Raw genomic sequence first — 21,316 nt, 5'->3', positions numbered from 1 at the left:
GTGTTTTGGATTGGATTTTAAGATTTTTGACCATATTTGTCTTCCCTTTTTGTCTGGCCCATAACTCTGCCTATAAAGGCCCTACATGCCCCAAACTTGGTCTGGTCTGCTCATCAGAGGTCCCTCTACGGGCATGTTTTGGATTGGATTTTTTTTTAAATTGACCATATTTGTCTTCCCTTTTTGTCTAGCCCATAACTCTGCCTAGAAAGGCCCTACATGCCCCAAACTTGGTCTGGTCTGCTCATCAGAGGTCCCTCTACGGGCATGTTTTGGATTGGATTTTTTTTTTAATTGACCATATTTGTCTTCCCTTTTTGTCCGGCCCATAACTCTGCCTAGAAAGGCCCTACATGCCCCAAACTTGGTCTGGTCTGCTCATCAGAGGTCCCTCTACGGGCATGTTTTGGATTGGATGAAAAAAAAAAAATGACCATATTTGTCTTCCCTTTTTGTCTGGCCAATAACTCTGCCTAGAAAGGCCCTACATGCCCCAAACTTGGTCTGGTCTGCTCATCAGAGTCCCCTCTACGGGCGTGTTTTGGATTGGATTTTAAGATTTTTGACCATATTTGTCTTCCCTTTTTGTCTGGCACATAACTCTGCCTAGAAAGGCCCTACATGCCCCAAACTTGGTCTGGTCTGCTCATCAGAGTCCCCTCTACGGGCGTGTTTTGGATTGGATTTTAAGATTTTTGACCATATTTGTCTTCCCTTTTTGTCTGGCCCATAACTCTGCCTAGAAAGGCCCTACATGCCCCAAACTCTGTCTGGTCTGCTCATCAGAGTCCCCTCTACGGGCATGTTTTGGATTGGATTTTTTATTTTTAAATGACTATATTTGTCTTCCCTTTTTGTTTGGCACATAACTCTGCCTAGAAAGGCCCTACATGCCCCAAACTTGGTCTGGTCTGCTCATCAGAGTCCCCTCTACAGGTATGTTTTGGATTGGATTTTAAGATTTTTGACCATATTTGTCTTCCCTTTTTGTCCGGCCCATAACTCTGCCTAGAAAGGCCCTACATGCCCCAAACTTGGTCTGGTCTGCTCATCAAAGTCCCCTCTACGGGCGTGTTTTGGATTGGATTTTAAGATTTTTGACCATATTTGTCTTCCCTTTTTGTCTGGCACATAACTCTGCCTAGAAAGGCCCTACATGCCCCAAACTTGGTCTGGTCTGCTCATCAGAGTCCCCTCTACAGGTATGTTTTGGATTGGATTTTAAGATTTTTGACCATATTTGTCTTCCCTTTTTGTCTGGCCCATAACTCTGCCTAGAAAGGCCCTACATGCCCCAAACTTGGTCTGGTCTGCTCATCAGAGTCCCCTCTAAGGGCGTGTTTTGGATTGGATTTTTTATTTTTAAATGACTATATTTGTCTTCCCTTTTTGTTTGGCACATAACTCTGCCTAGAAAGGCCCTACATGCCCCAAACTTGGTCTGGTCTGCTCATCAGAGTCCCCTCTACAGGTATGTTTTGGATTGGATTTTAAGATTTTTGACCATATTTGTCTTCCCTTTTTGTCTGGCCCATAACTCTGCCTAGAAAGGCCCTACATGCCCCAAACTTGGTCTGGTCTGCTCATCAGAGTCCCCTCTACGGGCGTGTTTTGGATTGGATTTTTTATTTTTAAATGACTATATTTGTCTTCCCTTTTTGTCCGGCCCATAACTTTGCCTAGAAAGGCCCTACATGCCCCAAACTTGGTCTGGTCTGCTCATCAGAGTCCCCTCTACGGGCGTGTTGTGGATTGGATTAAAACAAAAATGGACCATATTTGTCTTCCCTTTTTGTCCGGCCCATAATTCTGCCTAGAAAGGCCCTACATGCCCCAAACTTGGTCTGGTCTGCTCATCAGAGTCCCCTCTACGGGCGTGTTTTGGAATGGATTTTAAGATTTTTGACCATATTTGTCTTCCCTTTTTGTCTGGCCCATAACTCTGCCTAGAAAGGCCCTACATGCCCCAAACTTGGTCTGGTCTGCTCATCAGAGTCCCCTCTACAGGTATGTTTTGGATTGGATTTTAAGATTTTTGACCATATTTGTCTTCCCTTTTTGTCTGGCCCATAACTCTGCCTAGAAAGGCCCTACATGCCCCAAACTTGGTCTGGTCTGCTCATCAGAGGTCCCTCTACGGGCATGTTTTGGATTGGATTTTTTTTTAAATTGACCATATTTGTCTTCCCTTTTTGTCTAGCCCATAACTCTGCCTAGAAAGGCCCTACATGCCCCAAACTTGGTCTGGTCTGCTCATCAGAGGTCCCTCTACGGGCATGTTTTGGATTGGATTTTTTTTTTAATTGACCATATTTGTCTTCCCTTTTTGTCCGGCCCATAACTCTGCCTAGAAAGGCCCTACATGCCCCAAACTTGGTCTGGTCTGCTCATCAGAGGTCCCTCTACGGGCATGTTTTGGATTGGATGAAAAAAAAAAAAAGACCATATTTGTCTTCCCTTTTTGTCTGGCCAATAACTCTGCCTAGAAAGGCCCTACATGCCCCAAACTTGGTCTGGTCTGCTCATCAGAGTCCCCTCTACGGGCGTGTTTTGGATTGGATTTTAAGATTTTTGACCATATTTGTCTTCCCTTTTTGTCTGGCACATAACTCTGCCTAGAAAGGCCCTACATGCCCCAAACTTGGTCTGGTCTGCTCATCAGAGTCCCCTCTACGGGCGTGTTTTGGATTGGATTTTAAGATTTTTGACCATATTTGTCTTCCCTTTTTGTCTGGCCCATAACTCTGCCTAGAAAGGCCCTACATGCCCCAAACTCTGTCTGGTCTGCTCATCAGAGTCCCCTCTACGGGCATGTTTTGGATTGGATTTTTTATTTTTAAATGACTATATTTGTCTTCCCTTTTTGTTTGGCACATAACTCTGCCTAGAAAGGCCCTACATGCCCCAAACTTGGTCTGGTCTGCTCATCAGAGTCCCCTCTACAGGTATGTTTTGGATTGGATTTTAAGATTTTTGACCATATTTGTCTTCCCTTTTTGTCCGGCCCATAACTCTGCCTAGAAAGGCCCTACATGCCCCAAACTTGGTCTGGTCTGCTCATCAAAGTCCCCTCTACGGGCGTGTTTTGGATTGGATTTTAAGATTTTTGACCATATTTGTCTTCCCTTTTTGTCTGGCACATAACTCTGCCTAGAAAGGCCCTACATGCCCCAAACTTGGTCTGGTCTGCTCATCAGAGTCCCCTCTACAGGTATGTTTTGGATTGGATTTTAAGATTTTTGACCATATTTGTCTTCCCTTTTTGTCTGGCCCATAACTCTGCCTAGAAAGGCCCTACATGCCCCAAACTTGGTCTGGTCTGCTCATCAGAGTCCCCTCTAAGGGCGTGTTTTGGATTGGATTTTTTATTTTTAAATGACTATATTTGTCTTCCCTTTTTGTTTGGCACATAACTCTGCCTAGAAAGGCCCTACATGCCCCAAACTTGGTCTGGTCTGCTCATCAGAGTCCCCTCTACAGGTATGTTTTGGATTGGATTTTAAGATTTTTGACCATATTTGTCTTCCCTTTTTGTCTGGCCCATAACTCTGCCTAGAAAGGCCCTACATGCCCCAAACTTGGTCTGGTCTGCTCATCAGAGTCCCCTCTACGGGCGTGTTTTGGATTGGATTTTTTATTTTTAAATGACTATATTTGTCTTCCCTTTTTGTCCGGCCCATAACTTTGCCTAGAAAGGCCCTACATGCCCCAAACTTGGTCTGGTCTGCTCATCAGAGTCCCCTCTACGGGCGTGTTGTGGATTGGATTAAAACAAAAATGGACCATATTTGTCTTCCCTTTTTGTCCGGCCCATAATTCTGCCTAGAAAGGCCCTACATGCCCCAAACTTGGTCTGGTCTGCTCATCAGAGTCCCCTCTACGGGCGTGTTTTGGAATGGATTTTAAGATTTTTGACCATATTTGTCTTCCCTTTTTGTCTGGCCCATAACTCTGCCTAGAAAGGCCCTACATGCCCCAAACTTGGTCTGGTCTGCTCATCAGAGTCCCCTCTACAGGTATGTTTTGGATTGGATTTTAAGATTTTTGACCATATTTGTCTTCCCTTTTTGTCTGGCCCATAACTCTGCCTAGAAAGGCCCTACATGCCCCAAACTTGGTCTGGTCTGCTCATCAGAGGTCCCTCTACGGGCATGTTTTGGATTGGATTTTTTTTTAAATTGACCATATTTGTCTTCCCTTTTTGTCTAGCCCATAACTCTGCCTAGAAAGGCCCTACATGCCCCAAACTTGGTCTGGTCTGCTCATCAGAGGTCCCTCTACGGGCATGTTTTGGATTGGATTTTTTTTTTAATTGACCATATTTGTCTTCCCTTTTTGTCCGGCCCATAACTCTGCCTAGAAAGGCCCTACATGCCCCAAACTTGGTCTGGTCTGCTCATCAGAGGTCCCTCTACGGGCATGTTTTGGATTGGATGAAAAAAAAAAAAAGACCATATTTGTCTTCCCTTTTTGTCTGGCCAATAACTCTGCCTAGAAAGGCCCTACATGCCCCAAACTTGGTCTGGTCTGCTCATCAGAGTCCCCTCTACGGGCGTGTTTTGGATTGGATTTTAAGATTTTTGACCATATTTGTCTTCCCTTTTTGTCTGGCACATAACTCTGCCTAGAAAGGCCCTACATGCCCCAAACTTGGTCTGGTCTGCTCATCAGAGTCCCCTCTACGGGCGTGTTTTGGATTGGATTTTAAGATGTTTGACCATATTTGTCTTCCCTTTTTGTCTGGCCCATAACTCTGCCTAGAAAGGCCCTACATGCCCCAAACTCTGTCTGGTCTGCTCATCAGAGTCCCCTCTACGGGCATGTTTTGGATTGGATTTTTTATTTTTAAATGACTATATTTGTCTTCCCTTTTTGTTTGGCACATAACTCTGCCTAGAAAGGCCCTACATGCCCCAAACTTGGTCTGGTCTGCTCATCAGAGTCCCCTCTACAGGTATGTTTTGGATTGGATTTTAAGATTTTTGACCATATTTGTCTTCCCTTTTTGTCCGGCCCATAACTCTGCCTAGAAAGGCCCTACATGCCCCAAACTTGGTCTGGTCTGCTCATCAAAGTCCCCTCTACGGGCGTGTTTTGGATTGGATTTTAAGATTTTTGACCATATTTGTCTTCCCTTTTTGTCTGGCACATAACTCTGCCTAGAAAGGCCCTACATGCCCCAAACTTGGTCTGGTCTGCTCATCAGAGTCCCCTCTACAGGTATGTTTTGGATTGGATTTTAAGATTTTTGACCATATTTGTCTTCCCTTTTTGTCTGGCCCATAACTCTGCCTAGAAAGGCCCTACATGCCCCAAACTTGGTCTGGTCTGCTCATCAGAGTCCCCTCTAAGGGCGTGTTTTGGATTGGATTTTTTATTTTTAAATGACTATATTTGTCTTCCCTTTTTGTTTGGCACATAACTCTGCCTAGAAAGGCCCTACATGCCCCAAACTTGGTCTGGTCTGCTCATCAGAGTCCCCTCTACAGGTATGTTTTGGATTGGATTTTAAGATTTTTGACCATATTTGTCTTCCCTTTTTGTCTGGCCCATAACTCTGCCTAGAAAGGCCCTACATGCCCCAAACTTGGTCTGGTCTGCTCATCAGAGTCCCCTCTACGGGCGTGTTTTGGATTGGATTTTTTATTTTTAAATGACTATATTTGTCTTCCCTTTTTGTCCGGCCCATAACTCTGCCTAGAAAGGCCCTACATGCCCCAAACTTGGTCTGGTCTGCTCATCAGAGTCCCCTCTACGGGCGTGTTGTGGATTGGATTAAAACAAAAATGGACCATATTTGTCTTCCCTTTTTGTCCGGCCCATAATTCTGCCTAGAAAGGCCCTACATGCCCCAAACTTGGTCTGGTCTGCTCATCAGAGTCCCCTCTACGGGCGTGTTTTGGAATGGATTTTAAGATTTTTGACCATATTTGTCTTCCCTTTTTGTCTGGCCCATAACTCTGCCTAGAAAGGCCCTACATGCCCCAAACTTGGTCTGGTCTGCTCATCAGAGTCCCCTCTACAGGTATGTTTTGGATTGGATTTTAAGATTTTTGACCATATTTGTCTTCCCTTTTTGTCTGGCCCATAACTCTGCCTATAAAGGCCCTACATGCCCCAAACTTGGTCTGGTCTGCTCATCAGAGGTCCCTCTACGGGCATGTTTTGGATTGGATTTTTTTTTAAATTGACCATATTTGTCTTCCCTTTTTGTCTAGCCCATAACTCTGCCTAGAAAGGCCCTACATGCCCCAAACTTGGTCTGGTCTGCTCATCAGAGGTCCCTCTACGGGCATGTTTTGGATTGGATTTTTTTTTTAATTGACCATATTTGTCTTCCCTTTTTGTCCGGCCCATAACTCTGCCTAGAAAGGCCCTACATGCCCCAAACTTGGTCTGGTCTGCTCATCAGAGGTCCCTCTACGGGCATGTTTTGGATTGGATGAAAAAAAAAAAATGACCATATTTGTCTTCCCTTTTTGTCTGGCCAATAACTCTGCCTAGAAAGGCCCTACATGCCCCAAACTTGGTCTGGTCTGCTCATCAGAGTCCCCTCTACGGGCGTGTTTTGGATTGGATTTTAAGATTTTTGACCATATTTGTCTTCCCTTTTTGTCTGGCACATAACTCTGCCTAGAAAGGCCCTACATGCCCCAAACTTGGTCTGGTCTGCTCATCAGAGTCCCCTCTACGGGCGTGTTTTGGATTGGATTTTAAGATTTTTGACCATATTTGTCTTCCCTTTTTGTCTGGCCCATAACTCTGCCTAGAAAGGCCCTACATGCCCCAAACTCTGTCTGGTCTGCTCATCAGAGTCCCCTCTACAGGTATGTTTTGGATTGGATTTTAAGATTTTTGACCATATTTGTCTTCCCTTTTTGTCCGGCCCATAACTCTGCCTAGAAAGGCCCTACATGCCCCAAACTTGGTCTGGTCTGCTCATCAAAGTCCCCTCTACGGGCGTGTTTTGGATTGGATTTTAAGATTTTTGACCATATTTGTCTTCCCTTTTTGTCTGGCACATAACTCTGCCTAGAAAGGCCCTACATGCCCCAAACTTGGTCTGGTCTGCTCATCAGAGTCCCCTCTACAGGTATGTTTTGGATTGGATTTTAAGATTTTTGACCATATTTGTCTTCCCTTTTTGTCTGGCCCATAACTCTGCCTAGAAAGGCCCTACATGCCCCAAACTTGGTCTGGTCTGCTCATCAGAGTCCCCTCTAAGGGCGTGTTTTGGATTGGATTTTTTATTTTTAAATGACTATATTTGTCTTCCCTTTTTGTTTGGCACATAACTCTGCCTAGAAAGGCCCTACATGCCCCAAACTTGGTCTGGTCTGCTCATCAGAGTCCCCTCTAAAGGTATGTTTTGGATTGGATTTTAAGATTTTTGACCATATTTGTCTTCCCTTTTTGTCTGGCCCATAACTCTGCCTAGAAAGGCCCTACATGCCCCAAACTTGGTCTGGTCTGCTCATCAGAGTCCCCTCTACGGGCGTGTTTTGGATTGGATTTTTTATTTTTAAATGACTATATTTGTCTTCCCTTTTTGTCCGGCCCATAACTCTGCCTAGAAAGGCCCTACATGCCCCAAACTTGGTCTGGTCTGCTCATCAGAGTCCCCTCTACGGGCGTGTTGTGGATTGGATTAAAACAAAAATGGACCATATTTGTCTTCCCTTTTTGTCCGGCCGATAATTCTGCCTAGAAAGGCCCTACATGCCCCAAACTTGGTCTGGTCTGCTCATCAGAGTCCCCTCTACGGGCGTGTTTTGGAATGGATTTTAAGATTTTTGACCATATTTGTCTTCCCTTTTTGTCTGGCCCATAACTCTGCCTAGAAAGGCCCTACATGCCCCAAACTTGGTCTGGTCTGCTCATCAGAGTCCCCTCTACAGGTATGTTTTGGATTGGATTTTAAGATTTTTGACCATATTTGTCTTCCCTTTTTGTCTGGCCCATAACTCTGCCTAGAAAGGCCCTACATGCCCCAAACTTGGTCTGGTCTGCTCATCAGAGGTCCCTCTACGGGCATGTTTTGGATTGGATTTTTTTTTAAATTGACCATATTTGTCTTCCCTTTTTGTCTAGCCCATAACTCTGCCTAGAAAGGCCCTACATGCCCCAAACTTGGTCTGGTCTGCTCATCAGAGGTCCCTCTACGGGCATGTTTTGGATTGGATTTTTTTTTTAATTGACCATATTTGTCTTCCCTTTTTGTCCGGCCCATAACTCTGCCTAGAAAGGCCCTACATGCCCCAAACTTGGTCTGGTCTGCTCATCAGAGGTCCCTCTACGGGCATGTTTTGGATTGGATGAAAAAAAAAAAATGACCATATTTGTCTTCCCTTTTTGTCTGGCCAATAACTCTGCCTAGAAAGGCCCTACATGCCCCAAACTTGGTCTGGTCTGCTCATCAGAGTCCCCTCTACGGGCGTGTTTTGGATTGGATTTTAAGATTTTTGACCATATTTGTCTTCCCTTTTTGTCTGGCCCATAACTCTGCCTAGAAAGGCCCTACATGCCCCAAACTTGGTCTGGTCTGCTCATCAGAGGTCCCTCTACGGGCATGTTTTGGATTGGATAAAAAAAAAAAATGACCATATTTGTCTTCCCTTTTTGTCTGGCCCATAACTCTGCCTAGAAAGGCCCTACATGCCCCAAACTTGGTCTGGTCTGCTCATCAGAGTCCCCTCTACGGGCATGTTTTGGATTGGATTTTTTTATAAATTGACCATATTTGTCTTCCCTTTTTGTCCGGCCCATAACTCTGCCTAGAAAGGCCCTACATGCCCCAAACTTGGTCTGGTCTGCTCATCAGAGTCCCCTCTACGGGCGTGTTTTGGATTGGATTTTAAGATTTTTGACCATATTTGTCTTCCCTTTTTGTCTGGCCCATAACTCTGCCTAGAAAGGCCCTACATGCCCCAAACTTGGTCTGGTCTGCTCATCAGAGGTCCCTCTACGGGCATGTTTTGGATTGGATAAAAAAAAAAAATGACCATATTTGTCTTCCCTTTTTGTCTGGCCCATAACTCTGCCTAGAAAGGCCCTACATGCCCCAAACTTGGTCTGGTCTGCTCATCAGAGTCCCCTCTACGGGCGTGTTTTGGATTGGATTTTAAGATTTTTGACCATATTTGTCTTCCCTTTTTGTCTGGCCCATAACTCTGCCTAGAAAGGCCCTACATGCCCCAAACTTGGTCTGGTCTGCTCATCAGAGTCCCCTCTACGGGCGTGTTTTGGATTGGATTTTTTTTTAAATGACTATATTTGTCTTCCCTTTTTGTCCGGCCCATAACTCTGCCTAGAAAGGCCCTACATGCCCCAAACTTGGTCTGGTCTGCTCATCAGAGTCCCCTCTACGGGCGTGTTTTGGATTGGATTTTTTTTTAAATGACTATATTTGTCTTCCCTTTTTGTCCGGCCCATAACTCTGCCTAGAAAGGCCCTACATGCCCCAAACTTGGTCTGGTCTGCTCATCAGAGTCCCCTCTACGGGCGTGTTTTGGATTGGATTTTAAGATTTTTGACCATATTTGTCTTCCCTTTTTGTCTGGCCCATAACTCTGCCTAGAAAGGCCCTACATGCCCCAAACTTGGTCTGGTCTGCTCATCAGAGGTCCCTCTACGGGCATGTTTTGGATTGGATTTTTTTTTTAATTGACCATATTTGTCTTCCCTTTTTGTCCGGCCCATAACTCTGCCTAGAAAGGCCCTACATGCCCCAAACTTGGTCTGGTCTGCTCATCAGAGTCCCCTCTACGGGCGTGTTTTGGATTGGATTTTAAGATTTTTGACCATATTTGTCTTCCCTTTTTGTCTGGCCCATAACTCTGCCTAGAAAGGCCCTACATGCCCCAAACTTGGTCTGGTCTGCTCATCAGAGGTCCCTCTACGGGCATGTTTTGGATTGGATTTTTTTTTAAATTGACCATATTTGTCTTCCCTTTTTGTCCGGCCCATAACTCTGCCTAGAAAGGCCCTACATGCCCCAAACTTGGTCTGGTCTGCTCATCAGAGGTCCCTCTACGGGCATGTTTTGGATTGGATTTTTTTTTAAATTGACCATATTTGTCTTCCCTTTTTGTCCGGCCCATAACTCTGCCTAGAAAGGCCCTACATGCCCCAAACTTGGTCTGGTCTGCTCATCAGAGTCCCCTCTACGGGCGTGTTTTGGATTGGATTTTAAGATTTTTGACCATATTTGTCTTCCCTTTTTGTCTGGCCCATAACTCTGCCTAGAAAGGCCCTACATGCCCCAAACTTGGTCTGGTCTGCTCATCAGAGGTCCCTCTACGGGCATGTTTTGGATTGGATTTTTTTTTAAATTGACCATATTTGTCTTCCCTTTTTGTCCGGCCCATAACTCTGCCTAGAAAGGCCCTACATGCCCCAAACTTGGTCTGGTCTGCTCATCAGAGGTCCCTCTACGGGCATGTTTTGGATTGGATTTTTTTTTTAATTGACCATATTTGTCTTCCCTTTTTGTCCGGCCCATAACTCTGCCTAGAAAGGCCCTACATGCCCCAAACTTGGTCTGGTCTGCTCATCAGAGTCCCCTCTACGGGCGTGTTGTGGATTGGATTAAAACAAAAATGGACCATATTTGTCTTCCCTTTTTGTCCGGCCCATAATTCTGCCTAGAAAGGCCCTACATGCCCCAAACTTGGTCTGGTCTGCTCATCAGAGTCCCCTCTACGGGCGTGTTTTGGAATGGATTTTAAGATTTTTGACCATATTTGTCTTCCCTTTTTGTCTGGCCCATAACTCTGCCTAGAAAGGCCCTACATGCCCCAAACTTGGTCTGGTCTGCTCATCAGAGTCCCCTCTACAGGTATGTTTTGGATTGGATTTTAAGATTTTTGACCATATTTGTCTTCCCTTTTTGTCTGGCCCATAACTCTGCCTAGAAAGGCCCTACATGCCCCAAACTTGGTCTGGTCTGCTCATCAGAGGTCCCTCTACGGGCATGTTTTGGATTGGATTTTTTTTTAAATTGACCATATTTGTCTTCCCTTTTTGTCTAGCCCATAACTCTGCCTAGAAAGGCCCTACATGCCCCAAACTTGGTCTGGTCTGCTCATCAGAGGTCCCTCTACGGGCATGTTTTGGATTGGATTTTTTTTTTAATTGACCATATTTGTCTTCCCTTTTTGTCCGGCCCATAACTCTGCCTAGAAAGGCCCTACATGCCCCAAACTTGGTCTGGTCTGCTCATCAGAGTCCCCTCTACGGGCGTGTTGTGGATTGGATTAAAACAAAAATGGACCATATTTGTCTTCCCTTTTTGTCCGGCCCATAATTCTGCCTAGAAAGGCCCTACATGCCCCAAACTTGGTCTGGTCTGCTCATCAGAGTCCCCTCTACGGGCGTGTTTTGGAATGGATTTTAAGATTTTTGACCATATTTGTCTTCCCTTTTTGTCTGGCCCATAACTCTGCCTAGAAAGGCCCTACATGCCCCAAACTTGGTCTGGTCTGCTCATCAGAGTCCCCTCTACAGGTATGTTTTGGATTGGATTTTAAGATTTTTGACCATATTTGTCTTCCCTTTTTGTCTGGCCCATAACTCTGCCTAGAAAGGCCCTACATGCCCCAAACTTGGTCTGGTCTGCTCATCAGAGTCCCCTCTAAGGGCGTGTTTTGGATTGGATTTTTTATTTTTAAATGACTATATTTGTCTTCCCTTTTTGTTTGGCACATAACTCTGCCTAGAAAGGCCCTACATGCCCCAAACTTGGTCTGGTCTGCTCATCAGAGTCCCCTCTACAGGTATGTTTTGGATTGGATTTTAAGATTTTTGACCATATTTGTCTTCCCTTTTTGTCTGGCCCATAACTCTGCCTAGAAAGGCCCTACATGCCCCAAACTTGGTCTGGTCTGCTCATCAGAGTCCCCTCTACGGGCGTGTTTTGGATTGGATTTTTTATTTTTAAATGACTATATTTGTCTTCCCTTTTTGTCCGGCCCATAACTCTGCCTAGAAAGGCCCTACATGCCCCAAACTTGGTCTGGTCTGCTCATCAGAGTCCCCTCTACGGGCGTGTTGTGGATTGGATTAAAACAAAAATGGACCATATTTGTCTTCCCTTTTTGTCCGGCCCATAATTCTGCCTAGAAAGGCCCTACATGCCCCAAACTTGGTCTGGTCTGCTCATCAGAGTCCCCTCTACGGGCGTGTTTTGGAATGGATTTTAAGATTTTTGACCATATTTGTCTTCCCTTTTTGTCTGGCCCATAACTCTGCCTAGAAAGGCCCTACATGCCCCAAACTTGGTCTGGTCTGCTCATCAGAGTCCCCTCTACAGGTATGTTTTGGATTGGATTTTAAGATTTTTGACCATATTTGTCTTCCCTTTTTGTCTGGCCCATAACTCTGCCTAGAAAGGCCCTACATGCCCCAAACTTGGTCTGGTCTGCTCATCAGAGTCCCCTCTAAGGGCGTGTTTTGGATTGGATTTTTTATTTTTAAATGACTATATTTGTCTTCCCTTTTTGTTTGGCACATAACTCTGCCTAGAAAGGCCCTACATGCCCCAAACTTGGTCTGGTCTGCTCATCAGAGTCCCCTCTACAGGTATGTTTTGGATTGGATTTTAAGATTTTTGACCATATTTGTCTTCCCTTTTTGTCTGGCCCATAACTCTGCCTAGAAAGGCCCTACATGCCCCAAACTTGGTCTGGTCTGCTCATCAGAGTCCCCTCTACGGGCGTGTTTTGGATTGGATTTTTTATTTTTAAATGACTATATTTGTCTTCCCTTTTTGTCCGGCCCATAACTCTGCCTAGAAAGGCCCTACATGCCCCAAACTTGGTCTGGTCTGCTCATCAGAGTCCCCTCTACGGGCGTGTTGTGGATTGGATTAAAACAAAAATGGACCATATTTGTCTTCCCTTTTTGTCCGGCCCATAATTCTGCCTAGAAAGGCCCTACATGCCCCAAACTTGGTCTGGTCTGCTCATCAGAGTCCCCTCTACGGGCGTGTTTTGGAATGGATTTTAAGATTTTTGACCATATTTGTCTTCCCTTTTTGTCTGGCCCATAACTCTGCCTAGAAAGGCCCTACATGCCCCAAACTTGGTCTGGTCTGCTCATCAGAGTCCCCTCTACAGGTATGTTTTGGATTGGATTTTAAGATTTTTGACCATATTTGTCTTCCCTTTTTGTCTGGCCCATAACTCTGCCTATAAAGGCCCTACATGCCCCAAACTTGGTCTGGTCTGCTCATCAGAGGTCCCTCTACGGGCATGTTTTGGATTGGATTTTTTTTTAAATTGACCATATTTGTCTTCCCTTTTTGTCTAGCCCATAACTCTGCCTAGAAAGGCCCTACATGCCCCAAACTTGGTCTGGTCTGCTCATCAGAGGTCCCTCTACGGGCATGTTTTGGATTGGATTTTTTTTTTAATTGACCATATTTGTCTTCCCTTTTTGTCCGGCCCATAACTCTGCCTAGAAAGGCCCTACATGCCCCAAACTTGGTCTGGTCTGCTCATCAGAGGTCCCTCTACGGGCATGTTTTGGATTGGATGAAAAAAAAAAAATGACCATATTTGTCTTCCCTTTTTGTCTGGCCAATAACTCTGCCTAGAAAGGCCCTACATGCCCCAAACTTGGTCTGGTCTGCTCATCAGAGTCCCCTCTACGGGCGTGTTTTGGATTGGATTTTAAGATTTTTGACCATATTTGTCTTCCCTTTTTGTCTGGCACATAACTCTGCCTAGAAAGGCCCTACATGCCCCAAACTTGGTCTGGTCTGCTCATCAGAGTCCCCTCTACGGGCGTGTTTTGGATTGGATTTTAAGATTTTTGACCATATTTGTCTTCCCTTTTTGTCTGGCCCATAACTCTGCCTAGAAAGGCCCTACATGCCCCAAACTCTGTCTGGTCTGCTCATCAGAGTCCCCTCTACGGGCATGTTTTGGATTGGATTTTTTATTTTTAAATGACTATATTTGTCTTCCCTTTTTGTTTGGCACATAACTCTGCCTAGAAAGGCCCTACATGCCCCAAACTTGGTCTGGTCTGCTCATCAGAGTCCCCTCTACAGGTATGTTTTGGATTGGATTTTAAGATTTTTGACCATATTTGTCTTCCCTTTTTGTCCGGCCCATAACTCTGCCTAGAAAGGCCCTACATGCCCCAAACTTGGTCTGGTCTGCTCATCAAAGTCCCCTCTACGGGCGTGTTTTGGATTGGATTTTAAGATTTTTGACCATATTTGTCTTCCCTTTTTGTCTGGCACATAACTCTGCCTAGAAAGGCCCTACATGCCCCAAACTTGGTCTGGTCTGCTCATCAGAGTCCCCTCTACAGGTATGTTTTGGATTGGATTTTAAGATTTTTGACCATATTTGTCTTCCCTTTTTGTCTGGCCCATAACTCTGCCTAGAAAGGCCCTACATGCCCCAAACTTGGTCTGGTCTGCTCATCAGAGTCCCCTCTAAGGGCGTGTTTTGGATTGGATTTTTTATTTTTAAATGACTATATTTGTCTTCCCTTTTTGTTTGGCACATAACTCTGCCTAGAAAGGCCCTACATGCCCCAAACTTGGTCTGGTCTGCTCATCAGAGTCCCCTCTACAGGTATGTTTTGGATTGGATTTTAAGATTTTTGACCATATTTGTCTTCCCTTTTTGTCTGGCCCATAACTCTGCCTAGAAAGGCCCTACATGCCCCAAACTTGGTCTGGTCTGCTCATCAGAGTCCCCTCTACGGGCGTGTTTTGGATTGGATTTTTTATTTTTAAATGACTATATTTGTCTTCCCTTTTTGTCCGGCCCATAACTCTGCCTAGAAAGGCCCTACATGCCCCAAACTTGGTCTGGTCTGCTCATCAGAGTCCCCTCTACGGGCGTGTTTTGGAATGGATTTTAAGATTTTTGACCATATTTGTCTTCCCTTTTTGTCTGGCCCATAACTCTGCCTAGAAAGGCCCTACATGCCCCAAACTTGGTCTGGTCTGCTCATCAGAGTCCCCTCTACAGGTATGTTTTGGATTGGATTTTAAGATTTTTGACCATATTTGTCTTCCCTTTTTGTCTGGCCCATAACTCTGCCTATAAAGGCCCTACATGCCCCAAACTTGGTCTGGTCTGCTCATCAGAGGTCCCTCTACGGGCATGTTTTGGATTGGATTTTTTTTTAAATTGACCATATTTGTCTTCCCTTTTTGTCTAGCCCATAACTCTGCCTAGAAAGGCCCTACATGCCCCAAACTTGGTCTGGTCTGCTCATCAGAGGTCCCTCTACGGGCATGTTTTGGATTGGATTTTTTTTTTAATTGACCATATTTGTCTTCCCTTTTTGTCCGGCCCATAACTCTGCCTAGAAAGGCCCTACATGCCCCAAACTTGGTCTGGTCTGCTCATCAGAGGTCCCTCTACGGGCATGTTTTGGATTGGATGAAGAAAAAAAAATGACCATATTTGTCTTCCCTTTTTGTCTGGCCAATAACTCTGCCTAGAAAGGCCCTACATGCCCCAAACTTGGTCTGGTCTGCTCATCAGAGTCCCCTCTACGGGCGTGTTTTGGATTGGATTTTAAGATTTTTGACCATATTTGTCTTCCCTTTTTGTCTGGCACATAACTCTGCCTAGAAAGGCCCTACATGCCCCAAACTTGGTCTGGTCTGCTCATCAGAGTCCCCTCTACGGGCGTGTTTTGGATTGGATTTTAAGATTTTTGACCATATTTGTCTTCCCTTTTTGTCTGGCCCATAACTCTGCCTAGAAAGGCCCTACATGCCCCAAACTCTGTCTGGTCTGCTCATCAGAGTCCCCTCTACGGGCATGTTTTGGATTGGATTTTTTATTTTTAAATGACTATATTTGTCTTCCCTTTTTGTCTAGCCCATAACTCTGCCTAGAAAGGCCCTACATGCCCCAAACTTGGTCTGGTCTGCTCATCAGAGGTCCCTCTACGGGCATGTTTTGGATTGGATTTTTTTTTTAATTGACCATATTTGTCTTCCCTTTTTGTCCGGCCCATAACTCTGCCTAGAAAGGCCCTACATGCCCCAAACTTGGTCTGGTCTGCTCATCAGAGGTCCCTCTACGGGCATGTTTTGGATTGGATGAAAAAAAAAAAATGACCATATTTGTCTTCCCTTTTTGTCTGGCCAATAACTCTGCCTAGAAAGGCCCTACATGCCCCAAACTTGGTCTGGTCTGCTCATCAGAGTCCCCTCTACGGGCGTGTTTTGGATTGGATTTTAAGATTTTTGACCATATTTGTCTTCCCTTTTTGTCTGGCACATAACTCTGCCTAGAAAGGCCCTACATGCCCCAAACTTGGTCTGGTCTGCTCATCAGAGTCCCCTCTACGGGCGTGTTTTGGATTGGATTTTAAGATTTTTGACCATATTTGTCTTCCCTTTTTGTCTGGCCCATAACTCTGCCTAGAAAGGCCCTACATGCCCCAAACTCTGTCTGGTCTGCTCATCAGAGTCCCCTCTACGGGCATGTTTTGGATTGGATTTTTTATTTTTAAATGACTATATTTGTCTTCCCTTTTTGTTTGGCACATAACTCTGCCTAGAAAGGCCCTACATGCCCCAAACTTGGTCTGGTCTGCTCATCAGAGTCCCCTCTACAGGTATGTTTTGGATTGGATTTTAAGATTTTTGACCATATTTGTCTTCCCTTTTTGTCCGGCCCATAACTCTGCCTAGAAAGGCCCTACATGCCCCAAACTTGGTCTGGTCTGCTCATCAAAGTCCCCTCTACGGGCGTGTTTTGGATTGGATTTTAAGATTTTTGACCATATTTGTCTTCCCTTTTTGTCTGGCACATAACTCTGCCTAGAAAGGCCCTACATGCCCCAAACTTGGTCTGGTCTGCTCATCAGAGTCCCCTCTACAGGTATGTTTTGGATTGGATTTTAAGATTTTTGACCATATTTGTCTTCCCTTTTTGTCTGGCCCATAACTCTGCCTAGAAAGGCCCTACATGCCCCAAACTTGGTCTGGTCTGCTCATCAGAGTCCCCTCTAAGGGCGTGTTTTGGATTGGATTTTTTATTTTTAAATGACTATATTTGTCTTCCCTTTTTGTTTGGCACATAACTCTGCCTAGAAAGGCCCTACATGCCCCAAACTTGGTCTGGTCTGCTCATCAGAGTCCCCTCTACAGGTATGTTTTGGATTGGATTTTAAGATTTTTGACCATATTTGTCTTCCCTTTTTGTCTGGCCCATAACTCTGCCTAGAAAGGCCCTACATGCCCCAAACTTGGTCTGGTCTGCTCATCAGAGTCCCCTCTACGGGCGTGTTTTGGATTGGATTTTTTATTTTTAAATGACTATATTTGTCTTCCCTTTTTGTCCGGCCCATAACTCTGCCTAGAAAGGCCCTACATGCCCCAAACTTGGTCTGGTCTGCTCATCAGAGTCCCCTCTACGGGCGTGTTGTGGATTGGATTAAAACAAAAATGGACCATATTTGTCTTCCCTTTTTGTCCGGCCCATAATTCTGCCTAGAAAGGCCCTACATGCCCCAAACTTGGTCTGGTCTGCTCATCAGAGTCCCCTCTACGGGCGTGTTTTGGAATGGATTTTAAGATTTTTGACCATATTTGTCTTCCCTTTTTGTCTGGCCCATAACTCTGCCTAGAAAGGCCCTACATGCCCCAAACTTGGTCTGGTCTGCTCATCAGAGTCCCCTCTACAGGTATGTTTTGGATTGGATTTTAAGATTTTTGACCATATTTGTCTTCCCTTTTTGTCTGGCCCATAACTCTGCCTAGAAAGGCCCTACATGCCCCAAACTTGGTCTGGTCTGCTCATCAGAGGTCCCTCTACGGGCATGTTTTGGATTGGATTTTTTTTTTAATTGACCATATTTGTCTTCCCTTTTTGTCTAGCCCATAACTCTGCCTAGAAAGGCCCTACATGCCCCAAACTTGGTCTGGTCTGCTCATCAGAGGTCCCTCTACGGGCATGTTTTGGATTGGATTTTTTTTTTAATTGACCATATTTGTCTTCCCTTTTTGTCCGGCCCATAACTCTGCCTAGAAAGGCCCTACATGCCCCAAACTTGGTCTGGTCTGCTCATCAGAGGTCCCTCTACGGGCATGTTTTGGATTGGATGAAAAAAAAAAAAAGACCATATTTGTCTTCCCTTTTTGTCTGGCCAATAACTCTGCCTAGAAAGGCCCTACATGCCCCAAACTTGGTCTGGTCTGCTCATCAGAGTCCCCTCTACGGGCGTGTTTTGGATTGGATTTTAAGATTTTTGACCATATTTGTCTTCCCTTTTTGTCTGGCCCATAACTCTGCCTAGAAAGGCCCTACATGCCCCAAACTTGGTCTGGTCTGCTCATCAGAGGTCCCTCTACGGGCATGTTTTGGATTGGATAAAAAAAAAAAATGACCATATTTGTCTTCCCTTTTTGTCTGGCCCATAACTCTGCCTAGAAAGGCCCTACATGCCCCAAACTTGGTCTGGTCTGCTCATCAGAGTCCCCTCTACGGGCGTGTTTTGGATTGGATTTTAAGATTTTTGACTATATTTGTCTTCCCTTTTTGTCTGGCCCATAACTCTGCCTAGAAAAGCCCTACATGCCCCAAACTTGGTCTGGTCTGCTCATCAGAGGTCCCTCTACGGGCATGTTTTGGATTGGATTTTTTTATAAATTGACCATATTTGTCTTCCCTTTTTGTCCGGCCCATAACTCTGCCTAGAAAGGCCCTACATGCCCCAAACTTGGTCTGGTCTGCTCATCAGAGTCCCCTCTACGGGCGTGTTTTGGATTGGATTTTAAGATTTTTGACCATATTTGTCTTCCCTTTTTGTCTGGCCCATAACTCTGCCTAGAAAGGCCCTACATGCCCCAAACTTGGTCTGGTCTGCTCATCAGAGTCCCCTCTACGGGCGTGTTTTGGATTGGATTTTTTTTTAAATGACTATATTTGTCTTCCCTTTTTGTCCGGCCCATAACTCTGCCTAGAAAGGCCCTACATGCCCCAAACTTGGTCTGGTCTGCTCATCAGAGTCCCCTCTACGGGCGTGTTTTGGATTGGATTTTTTTTTAAATGACTATATTTGTCTTCCCTTTTTGTCCGGCCCATAACTCTGCCTAGAAAGGCCCTACATGCCCCAAACTTGGTCTGGTCTGCTCATCAGAGTCCCCTCTACGGGCGTGTTTTGGATTGGATTTTAAGATTTTTGACCATATTTGTCTTCCCTTTTTGTCTGGCCCATAACTCTGCCTAGAAAGGCCCTACATGCCCCAAACTTGGTCTGGTCTGCTCATCAGAGGTCCCTCTACGGGCATGTTTTGGATTGGATTTTTTTTTTAATTGACCATATTTGTCTTCCCTTTTTGTCCGGCCCATAACTCTGCCTAGAAAGGCCCTACATGCCCCAAACTTGGTCTGGTCTGCTCATCAGAGTCCCCTCTACGGGCGTGTTTTGGATTGGATTTTAAGATTTTTGACCATATTTGTCTTCCCTTTTTGTCTGGCCCATAACTCTGCCTAGAAAGGCCCTACATGCCCCAAACTTGGTCTGGTCTGCTCATCAGAGGTCCCTCTACGGGCATGTTTTGGATTGGATTTTTTTTTAAATTGACCATATTTGTCTTCCCTTTTTGTCCGGCCCATAACTCTGCCTAGAAAGGCCCTACATGCCCCAAACTTGGTCTGGTCTGCTCATCAGAGGTCCCTCTACGGGCATGTTTTGGATTGGATTTTTTTTTAAATTGACCATATTTGTCTTCCCTTTTTGTCCGGCCCATAACTCTGCCTAGAAAGGCCCTACATGCCCCAAACTTGGTCTGGTCTGCTCATCAGAGTCCCCTCTACGGGCGTGTTTTGGATTGGATTTTAAGATTTTTGACCATATTTGTCTTCCCTTTTTGTCTGGCCCATAACTCTGCCTAGAAAGGCCCTACATGCCCCAAACTTGGTCTGGTCTGCTCATCAGAGGTCCCTCTACGGGCATGTTTTGGATTGGATTTTTTTTTAAATTGACCATATTTGTCTTCCCTTTTTGTCCGGCCCATAACTCTGCCTAGAAAGGCCCTACATGCCCCAAACTTGGTCTGGTCTGCTCATCAGAGGTCCCTCTACGGGCATGTTTTGGATTGGATTTTTTTTTTAATTGACCATATTTGTCTTCCCTTTTTGTCCGGCCCATAACTCTGCCTAGAAAGGCCCTACATGCCCCAAACTTGGTCTGGTCTGCTCATCAGAGTCCCCTCTACGGGCGTGTTTTGGATTGGATTTTAAGATTTTTGACCATATTTGTCTTCCCTTTTTGTCTGGCCCATAACTCTGCCTAGAAAGGCCCTACATGCCCCAAACTTGGTCTGGTCTGCTCATCAGAGGTCCCTCTACGGGCATGTTTTGGATTGGATTTTTTTTTTAATTGACCATATTTGTCTTCCCTTTTTGTCCGGCCCATAACTCTGCCTAGAAAGGCCCTACATGCCCCAAACTTGGTCTGGTCTGCTCATCAGAGTCCCCTCTACGGGCGTGTTTTGGATTGGATTTTAAGATTTTTGACCATATTTGTCTTCCCTTTTTGTCTGGCCCATAACTCTGCCTAGAAAGGCCCTACATGCCCCAAACTTGGTCTGGTCTGCTCATCAGAGGTCCCTCTACGGGCATGTTTTGGATTGGATTTTTTTTAAAATTGACCATATTTGTCTTCCCTTTTTGTCCGGCCCATAACTCTGCCTAGAAAGGCCCTACATGCCCCAAACTTGGTCTGGTCTGCTCATCAGAGTCCCCTCTACGGGCGTGTTTTGGATTGGATTTTAAGATTTTTGACCATATTTGTCTTCCCTTTTTGTCTGGCCCATAACTCTGCCTAGAAAGGCCCTACATGCCCCAAACTTGGTCTGGTCTGCTCATCAGAGGTCCCTCTACAGGCATGTTTTGGATTGGATTTTTTTTTAAATTGACCATATTTGTCTTCCCTTTTTGTCCGGCCCATAACTCTGCCTAGAAAGGCCCTACATGCCCCAAACTTGGTCTGGTCTGCTCATCAGAGGTCCCTCTACGGGCATGTTTTGGATTGGATGAAAAAAAAAAAATGACCATATTTGTCTTCCCTTTTTGTCTGGCCAATAACTCTGCCTAGAAAGGCCCTACATGCCCCAAACTTGGTCTGGTCTGCTCATCAGAGTCCCCTCTACGGGCGTGTTTTGGATTGGATTTTAAGATTTTTGACCATATTTGTCTTCCCTTTTTGTCTGGCCCATAACTCTGCCTAGAAAGGCCCTACATGCCCCAAACTTGGTCTGGTCTGCTCATCAGAGGTCCCTCTACGGGCATGTTTTGGATTGGATTTTTTTTTAAATTGACCATAT

This window comes from Osmerus eperlanus, chromosome 15 (assembly GCF_963692335.1).
Source record: "Osmerus eperlanus chromosome 15, fOsmEpe2.1, whole genome shotgun sequence".
Lineage (NCBI taxonomy): Eukaryota > Metazoa > Chordata > Actinopteri > Osmeriformes > Osmeridae > Osmerus > Osmerus eperlanus.
Note: the sequence above shows the minus strand (reverse complement) of the source record.